The 22783-nt window shown below is 44.2% G+C and overlaps 1 pseudogene; it reads left to right on the top strand.

The window, feature by feature from the left end:
- Positions 1 to 22783, top strand: part of LOC127623567 (laminin subunit alpha-2-like) — a 241100-nt pseudogene that overhangs the window by 46923 nt on the left and 171394 nt on the right.

Below are 22783 nucleotides of genomic sequence, written 5' to 3'. Positions count from 1 at the left end.
ACACACACACACACACACACACAATTTAAGATGCCATTTGGGCAAAATATTTAATTCTGAAAGTGAAAATAAATGTGTAACAACTGTATAATTATGTCTGTAGCTGATTCTCTTTGTTTGTCACTGTTTGACAGTGTGCTGCTTTTACATGTCAAACAGTGTCAGTCATTTACATCACCGTTTGCTGTAAAAAAAATAAATAAAAATAAAACGCCATTTGAGAACTCAACCAAGCAGCATATAGAGAGGTGGTACAAAAATACATTGATTAAATGCCCAATGTCTAATAAACAAACAAATAAAGGTTCCAATGCAAAAAGTGCACTTGAAGCTCCCATAGATTCCCACTGAAGCACGGTTTCAATAGTGTGTGTCCACTGACTTAGACAGACCAGTGGCATAGCCAAGGGCAGACTGGGGTGGGCCTGGGCCCACCCAAATTAGATCCAGACCCACCCAGAAGATTAGTGATTATTCTTTGATTGGTTGGTGGGGGGTGAGGTCAAAGGGTACAGATGACCTTGGGCTGAAGGTGGGCCCATGCAAAATGTACTTACGGACTTGTATCACCGAAAATAGAGTGTATATGTATTTACGTGATAAATACATTAATTGTTATCATTAAAAAACATTTCCCCTTGTATTCTGTTTCTGATCCCCATCCCCCCGCTGTTATTGTGTAAATGGTGCGGTCGAAACACCTGGCCAATCAGATGTGCGGAACACACACGATGTGCATTGTGTAGCTAATGTAAAGTGGGGACTGATGTGAGTCAAAATGCCTCACCATCTACCTAACTAAAAAAAATGAACATCGCAATTTTCAGTAGGGATGTTGCTGTTTCAAGGTTTCACAATATTACCTTGGTTTTAAAATGGATGGTTATTATACCGTTGAAATCTTCTCATTGACGGTATAGCATGAACATAAAGACAGATGTTTTCAGAACTTTTCTAAAATCCTAATCAATTTATTTAAGACAGAATCTGCGACATTTACACATCATCATAACGTGGCTAGATAAAATAAATCTTTAAATTGTCACTCAATGTTAAAGGTGACATGTACGTGTCACGAGCGCTGCGCATCACGAGCACATCAGAAGTCCAGCACGAGCGCAACATACACAGACATGTCCGGACGAGCCTGAACCTTTATTTCCGCTGTCTGGGATTACTTGTAAAAAACCCACGAAGTACCATCAATTGTCACGATTCTCTTGTTGTCTGCCCTGGGTTTCACTTGTCCTTGTTAAAAGAACTACACTTCCCATGATCCCCGGCCCTCATCACTGCCAGCCCTGTGTCATTTTGCTCACCTGATTGTAGTTTGTTATCATTATGTCTCGTGTTTTTGTTGTGTTTCCCCATTGCGGGTGTTTCCTTTGTTTTTGTTTTGTCTCTTTAGTTGTCCAATAAAGCCTACCCTGCATTTAGATCCTCGCCCCTCGTTTGAGCGTTCCTCAAAGAGCTGACAGAGGCGGACTTATCAGTGCGGGAGTTCACCCACTTTTTCTCCAGCGTGGCCAGTTACTCCGGCTGGAACGACGAGGTCCTGAAGGTAGCGTACCGGTTCGGCTTACCAAAACATCGATGGTGGGAGTTACCGGAGACCGGAGACTACACCTGGCGGGAGTATGTGGGACTCATCTTGGAGGAAGTCGCTGCTGGGGGCCACCTCTCCTGATCCTGGCTCCCGCCTCTGGGCTTTCCTCGCCAGCCACGGTGAGTGAGCCAACCCCCACACCTGCCGTGGTCAACGAACCAGCACTACCAACTTCATCCGCCCGGAGCAGGAGGAGAAGAAAGGCCTCTGCTCTCCAGTCTCCGCTAACCACGGCCAACCAGCCAATGCCTGCAGCCCAGAACGTCAATGAGCCAGCACCTGTAGCCTCGAACGTCAGTGAGCCAGCGCCTGTAGCCTCGACCGTCCCAGAGCCTTCTGAACCTGTCTTTGCTCTGTGGCCAGCTCCCAGACCACCTGATCCAGTCCTCTTGTGGCCACCCTGGACTGCCTGTCTGCCCCCTGTGCCTCCTTGGACTGCCTGTCTGTCCCCGGTGCCTCCTTGGGCTGCCTGTCTGCCCCCTGTGCCGCCTCGGACTGCCTGTCTGCCCCCGGTGCCTCCTTGGACTGCCTGTCTGCCCCGGTGCCTCCTCGGGCTGCCTGTCTGCCCCCTGTGCCTCCTTGGACTGCCTGTCTGTCCCCTGTGCCTCCTTGGACTGCCTGTCTGTCCCCGGTGCCTCCTTGGGCTGCCTGTCTGCCCCCTGTGCCGCCTCGGACTGCCTGTCTGCCCCCGGTGCCTCCTTGGACTGCCTGTCTGCCCCGGTGCCTCCTCGGGCTGCCTGTCTGCCCCCTGTGCCTCCTTGGACTGCCTGTCTGTCCCCTGTGCCCCCTGGGACTGCCTGTCTTGTGCCCCTTTTTGACTGTCTGTTTGCCCCTTGTGATCCCTTGGTCTGTCTGTTTGCCCCCTGTGTTCCCTTGGTCTGTCTGTTTGCCCCCCGTGTTCCCTTGGTCTGTCTATTTGCCCCTTGTGCTCCATTTGTCTGTCTGCTTGCCCCCCCTCACTCCTTGGACGCTTTTTTTTTTTTTTTTTTTTGGGTATTCCTTTTTTCTTCTTTTTTTGAGGAGCGTCTGGAAGCCGCTCCTTTGAGGGGGGGTTATGTCACGATTCTCTTGTTGTTTGCCCTGGGTTTCACTTGTCCTTGTTAAAAGAACTACACTTCCCATGATCCCCGGCCCTCATCACTGCCAGCCCTGTGTCATTGTGCTCACCTGATTGTAGTTTGTCATCATTATGTCTCCAGTGTATATAAACCCTGTTTGTTCTCCATTCCCCTGTCGATCGTCAATGTATATGGATGCTTGTTTCCGTGTTCTTTAATGTTCATCCTGCCAGTTTTACCTTTGTATGTTTTTCGTGTTTTTGTTGTGTTTCCCCATTGCGGGTGTTTCCTTTGTTTTTGTTTTGTCTCTTTAGTTGTCCAATAAAGCCTACCCTGCATTTAGATCCTCGCCCCTCGTCTGCCTTCCTGTTCATCATAACATCAATGTTGATGGCTGCCCAGTCTGTAAAGTTTAATGCAAAAATGATCGGCTCAGGCGGGAAACACTTCAAACCTTAAGCACCATCTCCGTGAGCACCATCCCACGGAATTTGCGGAGATGAATGTATGTGGAAATACAGTACAAAGGATAATACATTTTAGCTCGTTTCATAAAAACACAAGATTCAATGTAGTTTTACATGATTTGTAATGACTAGTTAGGCTAAAGTTATGTTTATGCTTTCTGTCACATTCATAAATGCAGCAAATGGATTTAAAACTTTAAGATGTGCCAACTGTTCTTTTGCCCAAGTGCAGCGCAACAGCAGGCCAATGTGTTTGATAATACTAATAATAATTTTTATATGTAAAACATTGTACTAAATAGGGTTTACAAAATGCATGGCTTTTGGTGTTCAGGAAATTTACATTGACCTTATGAATGCAAGAAATTGACAGTGAAACTGTGGCAGAAATTGTCAGTATTGGACAAAATGCCAATAAATAAACTGCACATGAATAATATATTTTCAGTAGATATTGTAGAATTGAACTAAATCACAAATGCAACAAATTTCTGAATGATTACATCAATCCATCCATCCATCTTCAACCGCTTATCCGAAGTCGGGTAGCGGGGGCAGCTGCTCCAGCAGGGGGCCCCAAACTTCCCTATCCTGAGCCACATTAACCAGCTCTGACTGGGGGACCCCGAGGCATTCCCAGGCCAGTGTGGAGATGTAATCTCTCCACCTAATCCTGGGTCTTCCCCGAGGCCTCCTCCCAGCTGGACATGCCTGAAACACCTCCCTAGGGAGGCGGCCAGGGGGCATCCTTACCAGATGCCCAAACCACCTCAACTGACTCCTTTCAACGCAAAGGAGCAGCGGCTCTACTCCGAGCTCCTCACGGATGATTGAGCTCCTCACCCTATCTCTAAGGGAGAAGCCCGCCACCCTTCTGAGGAAGCCCATTTCGGCCACTTGTACTCGTGACCTAGTTCTTTTGGTCATGACCCAGCCTTAATGACCATAGGTGAGGGTAGGAACAAAAATTGACCGGTAGATCGAGAGCTTTGCCTTTCGGCTCAGCTCTCTTTTCGTGACAACGGTGCGATAGAGCGAGTGCAATACCGCCCCCGCTGCCCCGATTCTCCGGCTAACCTCCTGCTCCATTGTCCCCTCACTCAAATGAACAAGACCCAGAGGTACTTGAACTCCTTCACTTGGGGCAATACCTCCTTCCCTACCTGGAGTACGCACTCCATCGGTTTCCTGCTGAGAACCATGGCCTCCGATTTAGAGGTGCTAATCCTCATCCCAGCTGCTTCACACTTGACTGCCAAGCGATCAAGTGAGAGCTGAAGGTCATGGACCGATGATGACATGAAGCCAACATCATCTGCAAAAACAGCGATGAGATCCCCAGCCCACCGAACTGCACACCTTCCCCACCCCGACTACGCTTCGATATCCTGTCCATGAATATCACAAACAGGATTGGTGACAAAGCGCAGTCTTGGCGGAGACTAACCCCCACATGGAATGAACTCTACTTCGTGCCGAGGACCCGGACACAGCTCTCGCTTTGGACGTACAGGGATTGGATCGCCCTAAGAAGTGACCCCCCCAACCCGAACTGCCGCAGCACCTCCCACAGTCTCTCCCAGGGGACCCGGTCATACGCCTTCTCCAGATCCACAAAACACATGTAGACCGGATGGGCATACTCCCAGGCCCCCTCCAGGATCTTTGCGAGAGTAAAGATCTGGTCCATCGTTCCACGGCCAGGACAAAAAACGCATTGTTCCTCTTCAATCCGAGGTTCGACAATCGGCCGAACCCTCCTCTCCAGCACCTTGGAGTAAACTTTACCATGGAGGCTGAGAAGTGTGATACCCCTGTAGTTGGCACACAATCTCTGATCCCCTTTGTGAAGAGGGGAACCACCACCCCGTTCTGCCACTCCTTAGGCACTGTCCCAGATTTCCACACAATGTTGAAGAGGCGTGTCATCCATGACACCCCCTCCACATCCAAAGCTTTCAGCATTTCTGGTCGGATCTCATCAATCCCCGGGGCTTTGCCACTGCGGAGTTGTTTGACTACCTCAGTGATCCCCCATCAGCCTCCGGCTCTGCCTAGCATAGAGGGCGTGTTGGGATTTAGGAGTTCTTCAAAGTGTTCCTTCCAATAACCTCCTCGGTTGAGGTCAACAGCGTCCCATCTTTGCTGTATACAGCTTGGATGGTTCCCCGTTTCCCCCTCCTAAGGTGGCGGACGGTTTTCCAGAAGCACTTTGGTGCGGACCGAACTTCTCCGAACTTTTCCCACACCCACTGCTTTGCCTCCCTCATGGTCGAGGCCGCAGCCCTTCGGGCCTGTCGGTACCTTGCAACTGCCTCCGGAGACCTCCGGGACAACAAATCCCGGAAGGCCTCTTTCTTCAGTCAGACGGCTTCCCTGACCACCAGTGTCCACCACGGTGTTCGAGGGTTACCACCCCTTGCAGCACCTAAAACCTTGAGGCCGCAGCTCTCCACCGCGACTTCGGCAATGAAAGCTTTGAACATTGCCCACTCCGGTTCAATGTCCCCAACCTCCGCAGGGATGCCTGAAAAGCTCCGCCGGAGGTGTGAGTTGAAGATCTCGAGGACAGGGACCTCTTCCAAACGTTCCCAGTTCACCCGCACTACTTGCTTGGGCTTCCCAGGTCTGTACAGAGTCTTTCCCCACCCCCCTGACCCAACTCACCACCAGATGGTGATCGGTTGACAGCTCTGCCCCTCTCTTCGTCCAAAACATATAGCCTCAGATCCGACGACATGATTACAAAATCGTTCATCGTCCTTCGGCCTACGGTGCTCTGGTACCACGTACACTTATGAGCATCCTTATGTTCGAACATGGTGTTTGTTATAGATAATCCATGACTAGCACAGAAGTCTAATAACAAACATCCACTTGAGTTCAGATCAGGGAGGCCGTTCCTCCCAATCACGCCTTTCCAGATGTCCCTGTCATTTCCCACATGTGCGTTGAAGTCACCCAGCATCACTATGGAGTCCCCTACTGGGGCCCTATTCAGGACTCCATTCAGGGTCTCCAAGAAGGCCGAATACTCTGAACTGCTGTTCGGTGCATATGCACAGACAACAGTCAGAGTTTCCCCCTCCCACAACCCGTAGGCATAGGGAGGCGACCCTCTCGTCCACCGGGGTAAACTCCAATGTAGTGGAGTATCCCCACACCCGCCCATCGCCTCACACCCTGGGAAACTCCAGAGAAGAATAGAGTCCATCCCCTATCCAGGAGTATGGATCCAGAGCCAAAACTGTGCGTCGATGTAAGCCCCACCAGATCCAACCGGTAACGCTCCACCTCCCTCACCAGTGAGGTGACATTCCACGTCCCCAGAGCTAGCCTTTGCTGCCCAGGTCTGGTCTGTAGAGGCCCACGGCCTTCACTGCCACACATATGGCAGCGCACCCGACTCCTGCGGTTTCTCCAATGGGTGGTGGGCCCAAGGGATGTAGAGGGGGGTTTCACATTGCTTCTTCGGGCTGTGCCCGGCCGGGCTCCGTGATAAGCCCGGCCACCAGGCGCTCGCCGACGAGCCCTCCATCTGGGCCTGGCTCCAGACGGGGGCCCCAGGCTTCCTCCGGGCAGGGTAACTCCTCTTCTTTCCGTTTTTTCCATAGAGTCTTTGTGAACCATTCTTAGTCTGGCCCCTCACCTGAGACCACTTAGCCTTGGGAGACCCTACCTGGAGCACATGGCTCCAGACAACACAGCCCTCAGGATCATAAGGACACACAAACCTCTCCACTATGATAAGGTGCTGGTTCCCAGAGAGGTACCAGCACCTTGAATGATTACAATTCAATTTAATAAATAATAAAATAACAAAATATTTTTTGTTATAATCATCTGACAACTGTACATGTTTATATTTCTTTTTTTACCTTGTCAGATTAAGAGAGTGACCCTGATGTTCAAGATCAAAAGTTAATGGATTAAACTTGAAGAAATCCAAAAATAAGTTCAAGTTCATATTTATCTGTGTTTTATCAGAAATAGCATGTTTTATATCCAAATATTGAACTGCTTTTAATATTATCAATGCACCTAAATACCGTGAAACCATAATACCGTGGTCATTTCTGTGATGGTTATCATACCGTTACACCCCTATTAGGCAGCAAAGACAGTGACAGGTCCACCTGCACTTGACCCACGTTTGTGCAGTTTGATTGACATCAAACACAGCCCCTTGATGACAACCTTCCCTGCTTACTTCACAGCCACTGGATACAATTAATTTATTGACATTTTAGATTTGTTTCCAGTGAGATATTGAGTTTATATAGTGACTTTGCTGTTGTAAACATTACTGTTGCTACTCTAGAAACAACATTCTTAAAAAAAAAAGTATATATTTGTATCAATTATTTAGTAAAAAACAGAAATCATTAAGAGTAAGACAATGTTCTTTATTAGAATATAAATTTTGTATCCAGGTTAGCAATGAGCATGTGCAAGCACTCCGCACAGTCATCCATTGGGATGGGGGGGCGCCCAATTAGGAAAATGTTGTCCCCCTGTCCATAAATCCTGATGGCAGCCCTGCATTTCAGATAAAAAACCAACACTGTGCAGCGCTAAACCTGTGCTATCTATAACTGGATTGTGAATTCCCCCCTATGATTTAGCTGAAACCATGTGTAAAACATTCTCTCTCTCTCAGGTTGGGTACTGTGAGCATGACTGTTGCATCTGAGGACTCGAGCAATGGCATTCAGGTCCGTGGCATGCAGGTTTGTTAGTGTCCTCCTGGATATGATGGCACGTCCTGTGAGGTAAGCAACGAAAAGTAAGCTACATGAATTAGGACAGGAAACAATTGGGTAGTCTATCACTGAAAAATGTCAACTTGGTCTATACCTACATTTTTGCCTAAAAAATAAAATACAATTCTGTGGCTCGTTGTACGTATCGCAGCAGTTTCCTGGTGGTATGAACACTAGAGGCGCTACAACAACAATGACTTTTATTCACTTTCACACAAATCACGAGTAAATCGGCAGATTATCAGTTCATAAACACTTACTTTCTGTCCTGTTCCACACACAATGCTATCTTATGACATCTAAACACATTTACTATAGCACATGACTCATTTCAACATTTGCATTATATAATCAACTACATTTACAAGCTTGTTCGAGTGTGATTGAATTGTGCTGTAGCTCGACTGATAGAGTGTTGCACTTGTGATGTAAAGGGCAATGAAGATTTCAATTACACTTTACAGCAAACAATTAGAGTAGCAACATTAAATTGAACAAATACATTTATCCACTTAAAAGTGAATTCTTGAATCGTTTGTTTAAACTGGTTGAACCGTCTGGATGAAATGATTCACTGAACTTAATTGGACTTCCTAACACTACATATAAATTAATCTTTATTTTTATTGGTTCATTTACATGAATTGTCCAAATGAACCACATCATATAAATATATTGTATTTCCCTTGAGCTGAAGAGCTACAACGGTGTAGGTAAGTGTGTTTGTTTACTGCCTATTCAACATGACAAAAAGTAATGTAGTGTTTTGTCATGTTACACCTTTACTCCTTGGAAAAAGTAGCTTCGGACATGCCTGTGATTACTGTAAGTTAGTAGCTGCCTTTAATTTGATACTTCTCATCACGGATGATTGCTGGGGCATCTTTCAAGGATGCAAACTACAGCAGTTCTCTGCAGACAGTAATTGTGTATATATATATATATATATATATATATATATATATATATATATATATATATATATATATATTGTGTTTGTGTGTGATTGAAGTTTGGATCTGCACCGGGGTGGCTGACTATGTTGAATCAGTGGGATATGCTTTCTCTCTGCATAAGCGTCTCTTCTATAGTGGCTATTGATTTCTGAGTGAGCAGTTTTTATGCTGACGTGAGCAGGTAATCACGCTGGCCAAGAGAGACACACAATGAGACACTCTGATCATCAAAAGCACTTCTGACATCACCAAAACCCCTAGCACACACACACTACACAAGTCATTTGGTTCCTTCAGTGTTTGCAAAACCTTACCCACTCATATTTTTACCAAACAGAATGAGGACATACAGTATAGCACAAATTATATTAATAATTAAACAATTACGCTAATCAATTGAATAATTAGTTACTACTAACCATAATCCACATCCTAACCCTGAAATAAAACCTTTAGAGCTTTTCCGAAAATCTTTTCTAGAAATGGAAAAAGAGTAATTGTATATTTATGTCTTTTTTTATATACTGAGGATGGCTCTGAATGTTCCCAAAGGGAGCTTTTGTCAGATTTAGCTAATTTGTTGGTACAAATTTGTGACCAAACTATTGTTAAGTATATATGTGGAGGTGAGGGCATGGTCAAACGCCGGTCTGGGGAGAGAGAAAGCAGTAAGGATATCCAACTGAGATGAATTTTGACTAATTACCATTTCAGTGTTCACAGTGCGAGACGGGGGAGATAAAAGACGGCCCAGTCTTCCGAAAGAGACAGTGAGAGAGAGCTGGATGGAGCAAAGTGATCCTGAGTGTGATTTGTATTGTGCTGATACAGAGTTGGCATGGACCTCGTAAGGCCATTAGAATGGTCAGCACTCGGGCCATCGCTTTCTGTTGGTTCTGGTGGTCTACGCAATGTGAATCCCGAAAGCAGTGCCGCTTCACAACATTTCAGCACATAGTGTTGCGGAGGCTTTTTCAGAACAATTTCCCTAGTGGAGATTAAAAAAAAAATGCTCACTGACCAGGCACTACTTTCATGTCAAGTACACTACGCGAGCTGTATGAATTATTGGGTATTAATTCTATTCGGACAAGCTTGTACCATCCACAAATGGACGGCTTGGTCGAACAATTTAATAAGACCTTAAAAAATATGATTCGTAAGTTCATGCACGAATTTGCTCAGAATTGGAATAAGTGGCTCAAAGCTCTGTTATTTGCAAGAGATCCCACAAGCCTCCACTGGGTTTTTTTCCGTATGAATTGTTATATGGGCGTAAGCCCCGTGGTGTCTTAGACTGGGTCGACTGTCACAGGAGAATTTGCTCAAGGCTCTAGAACATCAAGTGGGCAGTCCTTACTCTCCACTACTATTTGTGGAATGAGCATTCACCCTCTGTTCAGACCACACCCGCTCCAATGTCTCCACCGCATGAAGGATGCCAATCTGGCAATCCAGCCATTTAAGTTTGAGGTGGTCCACAGACTGGGGGCACAGATGGTCGCAGACTTCCTCTCCAGGAAAGGTGGGGGAATGGGCAGTCTGGATGGTTCCTCTGGCCTGAGTCGGGCGGTGGGGGTATGTGGAGGTGAGTGCGTGGTCAAGCGACCATCTGGGGAGAGAGAAAGCGGTAAGGACATCCATCTGAGATTAATTGTGACTAATTACCATTTCAGTGTTCACAGACAGAAACAGAGAGAGAGAGAGCTGCAAGGAGCAGAGTGTTCCTCAGTGTGATTTGTATTGTGCTGAAAAGCATCAATTTGAGTGTTCAATTTTTGCTTATCACAGCCCATTCAGCATGTTTTGTCCAGCCGACCCACCGGCCTGCTCGGTTCTCCCGCTGGCAAGTCCGCCCCGATCAGCCCCAAAGTGCATTGGCCCACAGGGAAAATGCCCGGTATGCCAGATTTCCAGTCCAGCCCTGTCTACAGGTTATTAGATCTAGAGTTCTACCTGTACTAAATTGAATTAAGAATGAAATCATTATGTGGATTTACACAATTTCAAAAGAGCAAAACACTCCATGTTATGAAACCGTCTCCAACCAATCAAAGCTTCAGTCAGAGATGTGTGATCTTGGGGCTCCCTCTAGTGGTTAGCTTTGTGCACATGTTGAGCAGTGCAGCAATTATGGCGTTTTCAGTCCTATAGCTCATTTTATTGTATTTTTTTTAAATGGGGGCTATAATTGTTACATTGTTGCATTTTCTTCTAGGTTTGGTTCACTTTCACAAGGCAACATTTCAAATGGACCAAACTATGTCAATAAAAGTCACATGTGAGCAAACTGTCCCCTTATTGGTCACTATGTTTGTTTGCTGTTCTGGGATTAAGCTCACTCATTGATATACTGGTTAGAATTTTATGCCTGTGAAAAATGTGTCAACCATTACATATTTTCGAGAATTTTGGAGCATCGCTACATGGTACAGAATGCTGTACCATGAAAAAAAATTTAGAGGTTGTGCTCTAAATACAAAAATAGAGTAAAGCCGTGTAAAAAAAAAAAAATGTATTATTAGGAATTATAAAACAGCTCCTATTTTAAAAGTGCTATCTAATATAGTCGCCAAAAAGCTATATCAACGTTTTGATGATTAATTACTGTGAAGTGCTGATCTACAGATGTCTTCTCCAAAAATCCATCAGGTATATCATGGTTTTTACAGGGATATTGTTTGGTTTGACTGTTTTGCCATTGCTGGAGATTTTAACATTCACATAGATAATGCAGAAACCAATATGACAAAAGAAATCAAAACTGTTTTAAAAACTTTTGATCTGACTCAGCATGTACATGGACCCACACACAATCATGGACACACTCTAGATTTACTTATCAGTAAGGGTCTAAACATTTCATCGATTGTTATTAAGGATGTAGCACTGTCTGATCATTTCTGTATTTTCTTTGATATATTGATCTCTCCTGCCGTTGAAGTTAGATCTGTGTCTGTCAAGAAGAGATGCTTAAATGAGAACACTAGTGTACTATTTATGAAGGCTATATCTTTAACACCAAGTATATCTGCTGACTCTGTTGATTTTCTCCTTGATTCTTTTAACTCAAAAGTTAAAAGTGTAATTGATGATATTGCTCCTGTGAATGTCAGGAAGAAGAGTGGCAGACAAAAAGCACCTTGGAGAAACTCAACAGCAGTGCAAAATATGAAAAGACAATGCAGAAAAGCAGAGCGCATGTGGCGGAAGACAAAACTTGTAGTCCATTATAACATCTACAAAGACAGCATCCATGCTTTTAATATGGAACTAGGCAAAGCTAGACAGACTTTCTTCTTGAATATTATAAACAGCAACTTAAACAACACACACACTCTTTTTGCGACTGTAGAGAGACTGACAAACCCCCCAAGCCAGATTCCCAGTGAAATGCTCTCAGACAGCAAGTGCAATGAGTTTGCTTCTTTCTTCTCTGAAAAAATCAGTAATATCAGAAAGGTGATCAGCACATCCTTGAGTTGTGCTGGGGTCAGACAAATCAAACCACAACCTGAGAAAGTAGTTACTATGACTGATTTCAAAGAAATTGATAGCAACATTTTGGAAGAAACCGTACAGCACCTAAAAACATCAACCTGCGCCCTTGATGCACTTCCCACATCTTTTTTCAAAAGTGTGTTCAACTGTTTAGAAGCAGATCTCCTAGAAGTGATAAACTCCTCACTTCTCTCTGGGAGTTTTCCAATATCCTTGAAAACTGCAGTTGTCAAGCCCCTCTTGAAAAAGAGCAATCTGGATAAAACCATATTAAGCAACTATAGACCGATCTCAAATCTTCCTTTTATAGGCAAGATCATTGAAAAAGTTGTCTTCAATCAGCTGAACAAATTCTTGAACTCAAATGGATACTTTGACTATTTTCAATCTGGTTTCCGATCACATCACAGCACAGAGACAGCGCTCATAAAGATAATAAACGATATTCGCTTAAATACTGATACAGGCAAATTATCAGTACTGGTACGACTCGACCTCAGTGCTGCATTTGACACTGTCGATCACAACATACTTCTTGACAGGCTGGAAAACTGGGTGGGGCTTTCTGGGATGGTCCTAAAATGGTTCAGGTCATACTTAGACTTATGGTCTCCTATACTCACATAATAACCTCTCCCTTCTGAGTGGACATCCATGACATGCAGAGTCCCTCAAGGCTCAATTCTTGTGCCACTCCTGTTCAACCTGTATATGCTCCCAATGAGCCAAATAATGAGAAAGAACCAAATTGCTTACCACAGCTATGCAGACGACACACAGATCTACTTAGCCCTATCACCTAACGATTACAGCCCCATTGACTCCCTGTGCCAATGCATTGATGAAGTTAACAGTTGGATGTGCCAAAACGTTCTTCAGTTAAACAAAGACAAAACTGAAGTCATTGTGTTTGGAAACAAAGATGAAGTTCTCAAGGTGAATGCATACCTTGACGCTAGGGGTCAAACAACTAAAAATCAAGTCAGGAATCTTGGTGTGTCTCTAGAGTCAGACCTCAGTTTCATTAGTCATGTCAAAGCAATAACTAATTCAGCATACTATCATCTGAAAAATATTGCAAGAATTAGATGCTTTGTTTCCAGTCAAGACCTAGAGAAACTTGTGCATGCTTTCATCACCAGCAGGGTGGATTATTGTAATGGACTCCTCACTGGCCTTCCCAAAAGACCATAAGACAGTTGCAGCTCATACAGAACGCTGCTGCCAGGATTCTGAGCAGAACCAGAAAATATGAACATATCACACCAGTCCTCAGGTCTTTACACTGGCTCCCAGTTACATTTAGGATTGATTTTAAAGTATTATTACTGGTATATAAATCACTCAATGGGCTAGGACCTCAATATATTGCAGATATGCTCACTGAATATAAACCCAACAGATCACTCAGATCATTAGGATCACATCAGCTAGAAATACCAAGGGTTCACTCTAAGCAAGGAGAGTCTGCTTTTAGCTATTATGCCAGCCGCAGCTGGAACCAGCTTCCAGAAGAGATCAGATGTGCTCCTACAGTAGTCACATTCAAATCCAGACTCAAAACACATCTGTTTAGCTGTGCATTTACTGAATGAGCACTGTGCCACTGTGTGTCCGACTGTTTGTACTTTATTTTATTTTATTTTATATTCTAAACTGTTTCAATTATTCTTATTTTTTTTAATTATTATTTTAATCTCTTCTATGTAAAGCACTTTGAATTACCATTGTGTATGAAATGTGCTATATAAATAAACCTAATAAGCCTTGCCTTGCCTTTGTTGGCCGTTGGTCTGATTGCATTCTCACCACAATGCAGTCCAGCTGGTCTCAGGCCGATTGTTTTGGTGTGGATCTGAGTGCGATTGATTCCACTATGTCATGCAGAGGTCATTTGAACAGAGGCATAAAAATCTTGCAATGTCTTATTATGGAGGACAGCAGAGTCGGCGCATTAATATAGAATGGTGATTAAAACTGACCGAAACAACCTGTGAATTAAACGGTTTTAACGCACACATACAGTCAGTCAGAATTGAGTATTCTAACATACCATGGTATATATAAATACTGTATACATATATATATATATATATATATAGTGGCCATTCCCTCTTGTCACCATCACCCACCTCTTAGGGCCATCCTGAAGACAAGCTCACAATGGGAGTGTTCTGGTGAGAGAGGTTCAAATTAATGAACCTCATTTGGGTGATGATGCACACCTAATATGAGTGGAGCCTCATCAACACTGCCATGAAAATGCAGAGTGTGCCTCTCTTCAGAGAGCCGGTTTCTACTGTATCTCTTGTGTGCACACACTGGCATCTTCGCAGGTCCAGGAGCAGACAGGGGAGGGTACTGGCTGAAATAAATGGTTAGATGAGTCGCCAGGGAGTAATGCACGTGTCACGGCCGGCAGGCATGGATGGCGAACCACCTTCCCCTCACATTTGCTGAGGACCATGTAGGGGAATGCATTGCGGTCGCTGCACCCCACACAAGTCCTGGACCATTTCTTTACACACTCCCCATAGTGACATTCACCACAAGGATGCCAGATCCCCCTTTATTTTGACACTTTCCCCTTGGACACTATTTATTCCCCTTTTGAAGATGTTTATTATTATTTAAATTAAACGCCACACCCACTATGTCTGTCTCTTGCTCATCCCACCACAATATATATATATACAGTATACAGTGTATTGTGTGCATGTGTTAGGAATGCAGACGAGGAGTGGGGATCTAACTGCGGGTTCTTTATTTTTAATCAAAGTGAAGACAAAACAAACAGGAACAAAAGAAACATCCACGGGGGGGGGGGACTGAAACTAAAACATGACCCAAATGTTTTACAAACAAGACAGGCAATGGCGCAAACATCTGAACATAAACACATCTGAAACATTAAACGATCGACAAATGAATGGAGAAACAAACAACAATCAGGTGCGAACAATGACAGAGTGATGAGGGCCGGGAATCATGGGAATTGGAGTTTTTAACAAAGATTAGTGAAACACAGGGCAGACAATAGGGGAATCGTGACATAACCCCCCTCTAAGGAGCGGCTTCCAGACGCTCCTAAATTATTTTTAAAAAAAGTGGCTCGAGAGACAGAGCCCTGGGAGGCTCGAGAGGCGGAGCCCTGGGAGGCTCGAGAGGCGGAGCCCTGGAAGGTTCGCGAGGTGGAGCCCTGGGAGGCTCGGGTGGCTCGAGAGGCAGAGCCCTGGGAGGCTTGGGAGGCGGAGCCCTGGATGGCTCGGGAGGCGGAGCCCTGGAAGGCTCGGGAGGCGGAGGCTCTTGGACGGTCATGGCTACAGGCGCTGGCTCTGGGACGGTCGAGGCTACTGGCGCTGGCTCTGGGACTGTCATGGCTACAGGCGCTGGCTCTGGGACGGTCAAGGCTACTGGCGCTGGCTCTGGGACGGTCGAGGCTACAGGCACTGGCTCTGGGATGGTCGAGGCTACAGGCGCTGGCTCTGGGATGGTCGAGGCTACAGGCGCTGGCGCTGGGATGGTCGAGGCTACTGGTGCTGGCTCTGGGACGGTCGAGGCTACAGGTGCTGGCTCTGGGACAGTCAAGGCTACAGGTGCTGGGACGGTCGAGGCTACTGGCGCTGGCTCTGGGACGGTCGAGGCTACAGGCGCTGGCGTTGGGATGGTCGAGGCTACAGGCGCTGGGGCTGGGACGGTCTAGGTTACAGGCACTGGCGCTGGGACGGTCGAGGCTACAGGCGCTGGCTCTGGGGCGGTCGAGGCTACAGGCGCTGGCGCTGGGACGGTCGAGGCTACCGGCGCTGGCTCTGGGACGGTCATGGCTACAGGCGCTGGCTCTGGGACGGTCGAGGCTACTGGCGCTGGGACGGTCGAGGCTACTGGCGCTGGCTCTGGGATGGTCATCGCTGCAGGCGCTGGCTCTGGGACGGTCATTGCTACAGCCGCTGGCTCTGGGACGGTCGAGGCTACAGGCGCTGGCTCTGGGACGGTCGAGGCTACCGTGGCAGGCGTGGGCTCTGGCTTGCAGACCGTGGCAGGCGTGGGCTCTGGCTCGCAAACTGTAGCAGGCGTGGGTTCTGGCTCACAGACCGTGGTAGGCGTGAGCTGGGGAGCGGAAGCCTTTCTTCTCCTCCTCCTCCGGGCGGACGAAGTTGGCAGCGCTTGCTCATTGACCAAGGCAGGCGTGGGGGTTGGCTTACTGGCTGGTGGGGCAGGCGTGAAAGGATGAGCCATGGACGACTGGAGGGTCACCACTGTGGGAGGAGAGGCAGGGTCCTCCTCAACAACGCCCACAGTGAACGGCGAGCCGCATGCCAGCAGAGTCTCCTCAACGAAATCGCTGAGCGTCCAGCCACGCGTCGCAGGTGGCAACCGCTCCTTGAGCGAACTGGTCAGGTTGTCCTGGAAGAAAACCACCAGGGAGGAGTCTGGGAAGTCCATGGCACTCGCTAACTCAAGAAAGTCACGAACATGGTCCTCCACCGGATGGCTTTCCTGCCTCAAATTCAGCAAATGACAATTTGCCCGAAGAACTGCTAGATCCATAGTGGTCGATCGTTCTGTTAGGAATGCAGACGAGGGCAGACGAAGAGTGGGGATCTAACTGCGGGTTCTTTCATTTTAATCAAAGTGAAGACAAAACAAACAGGAACAAAAGAAACATCCACGGGGGAAAAACTGAAACTAAAACATGACACAAATGTTTTACAAACAAGACATCTGAACATAAACACATCTGATACATTAAACAATCAACAAAGGAATGGAGAAACAAACAACAATCAGGTGCGAACAATGACAGAGTGATGAGGGCCGGGAATCATGGGAATTGGAGTTTTTAACAAAGACTAGTGAAACACAGGACAAACAACAAGGGAATCATGACAGCATGTGTGATCTCTGCAGCCAGCAGATCTGTTTCGAAAACTAGTGAGCTGCCTACCTAGACCCGTTTAAAAATGATGTTGCCTTAGAAGATACCTTATTATAGAGATCTGCGCATTACTGTTTTTTCCCGCAAGTTTTTATCCCGAAAGATCCCGCTGAATTATACTCCATGTTAACCCACTCTCTGACAACAATGATTTTCTTCCTGATTGCTCCCATTCCCACAACCCATCATTTGTTTTCCTCATTGAGCAAAAGCCATACAATTATAGAACAAGTAAACACAAATAACGTTTTATTGTTTCTGTTATTGGTGTTATCAGTTGACGTGTGACATGATGCCCATCTGATTTGACTGAGGTTGATGTCTTAACCCTAAATTAACCATTTTGCTGTGCGATTTTCACATCCTTTGATGTCACAGTGTGTCAACGTTTTGCTCTGGCATTATTTTAAAGCACCGTTGATTACCTGCTCAGCCTGCTCTAAATATTGGGTAATTTGATTCATATGCTGTATGCATATTTATATGTCGTATTTTCGGTTTATTGTTATAAAAAATCAATTAGCTGTTAAATAAAACAATTATTATAATTTTTTGTTGTTGTTGTATTAATTAATAAAATAATTAAAAAAGGATATCCAAATCAGATTTTTCAGGCTATTCTCTGACAACCTTCTCTCGTCCACATCCCATAGAAGTACCGTCCACTCCTACCTTCAACTCGGAAATGTAATCCCACACCACAAGAAATCGAATTGGGTCTTACAGGATTTCCGCAGGAATGCAGACTCTACCTTGTTATGCAAAGAATCTTATTCAAATTGTGTATGTCACCCAGTATTTGTTTTTGAGCTTAAAACATCAAGTCCTTAGCTTAACATAATGCAAAAGTAAGACTTAATTGGAATCAACTGTATGCATGACATTTTTTCTTGAACAGGCATGATAAAACAGGTGCCACAGACCCATACTCTATGTTAATAAATGAACAATATTATTAATAATAATAAATATTAGAATTGTATTATACTATTATCTAATTTATTTACTTTAAAAACCTGGGGCTTTTATTTTTATGAAACACTCTAGGAAGACGGTGACCTTAGAGTGCTTGTGTGTGAGCTAGTTAAATAAATATACTAAAAATTAAATATACTACTCATTCAAGATTTGGTGAATTGTTACTCTGATTGTGAAATGTAATGTAATTTGACAAGCCTATTGTATTATCCATCCATCCATCCATCCATCGTCAACCGCTTATCCTGTGTACAGGGTCGCGGGGGGCTGGAGCCTATCCCAGCTAACATTGGGCGAAAGGCGGGGGACCCTATTGTATTATATTATATTATATTTATGTTTGTGACTAAAAGCTTTTTTTGGGTTGAATGTAATGGAAATGTGAGTGCAGCTTATTGGCATGGAAGAATTTTATAGCTAGGCACCTTCAATAGAGGGCAAATGGCGTCAGCTGGGTGTGTATTCATAGAACACAAAGGTTTCAAATTGTAGGACACTGTATGTCCACCGTGTGCAGTGTGCGACCCCTTTAAGGAGCACACACACATACACTGACATGCTCCACTGGATAGGTCTTTATCAGTGAGTTATATAAACTTCCCTCGCACTTCAATTGACAGAAATAAATCTGCTCCTTCATTTAGTAAATCAAAGCACTTTGTGCTCAACAATGATCCATTAATTAGCAGAGCACAGATTAATTACTGCCACCACTGACAGCTTAAACTTGAAACCCATGACGCGTATTAAACCAAAAGTAGCTCCTCATATTTCCTTCTCCTTCCAATTCCAAAAAAACACTTCACTTATAATTTCCCTGTGATTAAATAGTTTTTTTCTTTGATGAGCTTATAATTTCCTGCTCTTAAAACATTTGAGGGTGTTGTGAGTTTGATGAGGTGTGTGTTTTTCAGATGTGTGCAGTGGTGTACCGCCGAGTGAACGGAACCGTTTATCATGGCGTGTGTGAGCTCTGGCGATTCCACGGACATGCGGAACGCTGTGATGACATCACTGGACACTGCCTGGTAATATGAACAGTGTTTGTGTGTGTATTGTTGAGTAGAAAGAATTTATTTTGTTGTAAATTCTCTTTCTGTTTTCATATTGATTGTAAAGAACTGATTTCCTCTGCCATGCTGTGTCACTGGTGCTTTTGTTGTTTGTTGCTGTTTGCCCACTATCACTTTGAACGGAATAAACTAAGGGTGTCAATTTAACATGTTAATTCAGTGCGATTAATTATCTTAAAATTATCACTTTCTTTTCCATTCATCCATCCATCATCCAATCTCTTCCTCTTTTTTTCTCTTTACTCTTTATTTACTCTGTCATTGTAAAACCACCATCCATCCATCACTTTTTATATCCATCATCCATATATCCATCCATCATCCATTCATCACTTTCTTTTCCATCCATCCATCCATCCATCAATTTCATCCATCTATCCATCCATCCATCCTTTTCTTTTCTATCCATCATTCCCTCCATCCATCAGTTTTTTCTGTCCATCATCCATCCATCACTTTCTTATCATCCATCCATCCATCCATCCATCCATGCATCGCTCTCTGTTCCATCCATCCATCCATCCATTCTTCCATAACTTTTTATATCATTATCCATACATCCATCCAATCGTCACTTTCTTTTCCATCCATCCATCCATCCATCAATTTTTATATCCATCATCCATCCATCACCCATTCATCACTTTCTTTTCCATCCATCCATGCATCTTTTTTTATATCTACCATCCATCCATCCATCATCCATTCATCAGTTTATTTTCTACCCATCCATCCATTCATCCATTCATGCAACCTCTTCCTCTTTCTTTTTACACTTCATTTACTCTGTCATTGTAAATCCAGAGTAAATGTCACAGGTCTAAATGAATTGTTTATTTGCATGCATGCAAACACAAATGAGGTTTTGGTCCATCTGACTTATATGTATTGAATTATGCCATAAGGTACATAACAAACTCATTAACAAACCCTCAAATCATCAATCAAATGCAAGCAAACAGCCATTAACTTGTTCAGACAACAGTATTGCTTACTCTGCCAACCACTTATTATACGCCAGTTCTGAGCACACAGTTGTGTCTGTATGTGTGCAACAAGTTCTAATTAAGACTGCATTAGTACATTTTTCTTCTGCCCTATTATAATTTACTCACCCTCATGTTGTTCCTAACCCTTATGACTTTCATTTTCTGTGACACAAAAGAAGTTTAGCAAAATGTACAAACTGCTTGTTTCCATACAATCAAAGTGAATGGTGACCAGGACTGTTAAGCAAGATTTTCAGTGAATAATGACTTTAGTCTGTTCCTCACACAAACCTTGTGTATGGCTTTAGAAGACTTGGAATATAGTGTGTAAATTGTATGGACCTCTGTTATGGTGCCTCTTTGGAGCTTGGCAATCCTTGGTCCCCATCCACTTTCATTGTGTGGTAGAACAGCTCGGACATTCTGCTAAGCTTTTCCTTTTTTGTTCTACGAAAGAAAGAAAGTCATACAGGTTTGAAATCACATGAAGTTGTGTAAGTAATCAATGCCGGAATATTCTATTTGGGTGAACTGTTGTTTTAAGTGTGGGTAGTGTGTCTTCAGATATTATGCAGTGCAAATATGGTTTAATACACTGTATACAGTTTTTTCTGTCTATCCTGGGGTAAATGTGTTTGTATGTGTATTGTAGGACTGTAGTCACCACACCAGTGGACCAAACTGTGACCGGTGTGCTCCTGGTTAATACAGAGACACCACCAAGGGAACAGCCATTGACTGCCAGCCATGTGCCTGTCCTCTTCTAACCCCATCAAACAAGGATACCAACGCCGATTATAGTTCACCTATGACATCATACTCTAAACATAAATGGTGTCATGTACTTACATGAAGTTTAACATATGTACATAATGTACTAGAGTCCCAGACTTGAGTAAAAGTTCAAGTGCTCTATCAAAAAAGTGACTTGAGTAGAAGTTGAAGTGCTCTTTAAGCACCATACTTAAGTGGAAGTACTAAAGTATTCAACAATTTTTGTACTTAAGTATTGCAAGTAGTTTATTTTAAAATGTACTACTCAAGTACTGAAAGTAAAAGTACAAGTATTGTGTTATGTAGTTATTAAAGAAAGCAGTCAAAAGTTTGAACATCATATTGTTTATTTAAAATGTTTAGCCAGTAGGCCAAAGTGGCCACATTCAAGTATTTCTTATGTAAAAACAAAAGTGATTAGAGCACCTAAAAACACTGAGCTTAACTCTTGGTATACAAAAACAGATCAAGTATGCCCTTCCCCCTTTAAAGCATCCCTCCCCTCTCTTCCCTGCTTGTGCTTTATTTTATCCACAGCTTATTCCCTTCTTAAACTAGTGTGCATAAAGCAATCATTTTTTGGAAGTTACACATTTACTTTTCATCCTCAACTTGTTAGGGCAACTAAAGATCTCAAAGGCCAGTAGGCCACATTCAAGTATTTCTTATGTAAAAACAAAAGTGATTAGAGCACCTAACACTGAGATTAACTCTTTGTAAACAAAAACAGATTAAGTATGCCCTTCCCCTTTAAAGCATCCCTCCCTCTCTTCCCTGCTTGTGTTTTTTTATGCACAGCTTATTCCCTTCTTAAACTGGTATGCATAAAGCAGTCATATTTAGGAAGTTAGAAACCTTTTGTTTATCCTCAAAAGTAGTTGGTTTTCAAAATTTAATGTATTCAGTCTCGCTCTTCTAGGGCTAAAGACTAATCCTGCGATACTAAAAAGCCTCTCGCAGGCTGCTGATGCTGGAAGGGGTGTGTTTAACTTAACAGACAACTTGCACACAGCTGGAAAGGACTTGAGCAAGTCCATGTTATCTGCTGAACAGGACAAGTACGCATCTAGCTGTTTGATGCCGTCTTGTGCCTTCGAACCCTGCATGCCAGAAATGAAGTCGTCCTCATCGGATGAGCTGGACCTGTTGACCTCACCGGACTGCAACGAGGGGTCTTCAGTGCGTCGTTTGATATTGTCCATTCCTGAAATATAAGAGTGTTCTATAAACAATAATAGTTTCAACCCATCATGACAGTAACCACAGATTTGACATGATGACATTATCAGTAAGAGAATGATTTTAATGGAAATGACGACTCTATACTTTAAATAATTCCCTTAAACAAAAAGCCACCTTTTGCAGCATTCACAGCCTGGCAGACCTTAGACAGGAAGGCTTGGCTGCCATACTACTAGGCTAAGGAGGAAGGCTCCCATACCCACACAATACTTTGTGGACAGCACTTGATTGGGGGATAGGAAACTGGCCCCAACCGAGTGCTGTCCGCAGGGTATGGCATGACGTGGGTTTAGAAGCCTACCTTCAAGACCCCTTTTCACTCTATACAGATCTACAATTTCACCACCTCAGACGCAAGACCAATGCTTTAAGCTGTCTATCAAGCATGGTGGAGATAGTCTGGGGTACCATCAGGTCATCTAGAAAAATTGAAAATTATA

The sequence above is a fragment of the Xyrauchen texanus genome, chromosome 30 (assembly GCF_025860055.1).
Source record: "Xyrauchen texanus isolate HMW12.3.18 chromosome 30, RBS_HiC_50CHRs, whole genome shotgun sequence".
Lineage (NCBI taxonomy): Eukaryota > Metazoa > Chordata > Actinopteri > Cypriniformes > Catostomidae > Xyrauchen > Xyrauchen texanus.
This window is presented reverse-complemented; position numbering and strand designations above follow the sequence as displayed.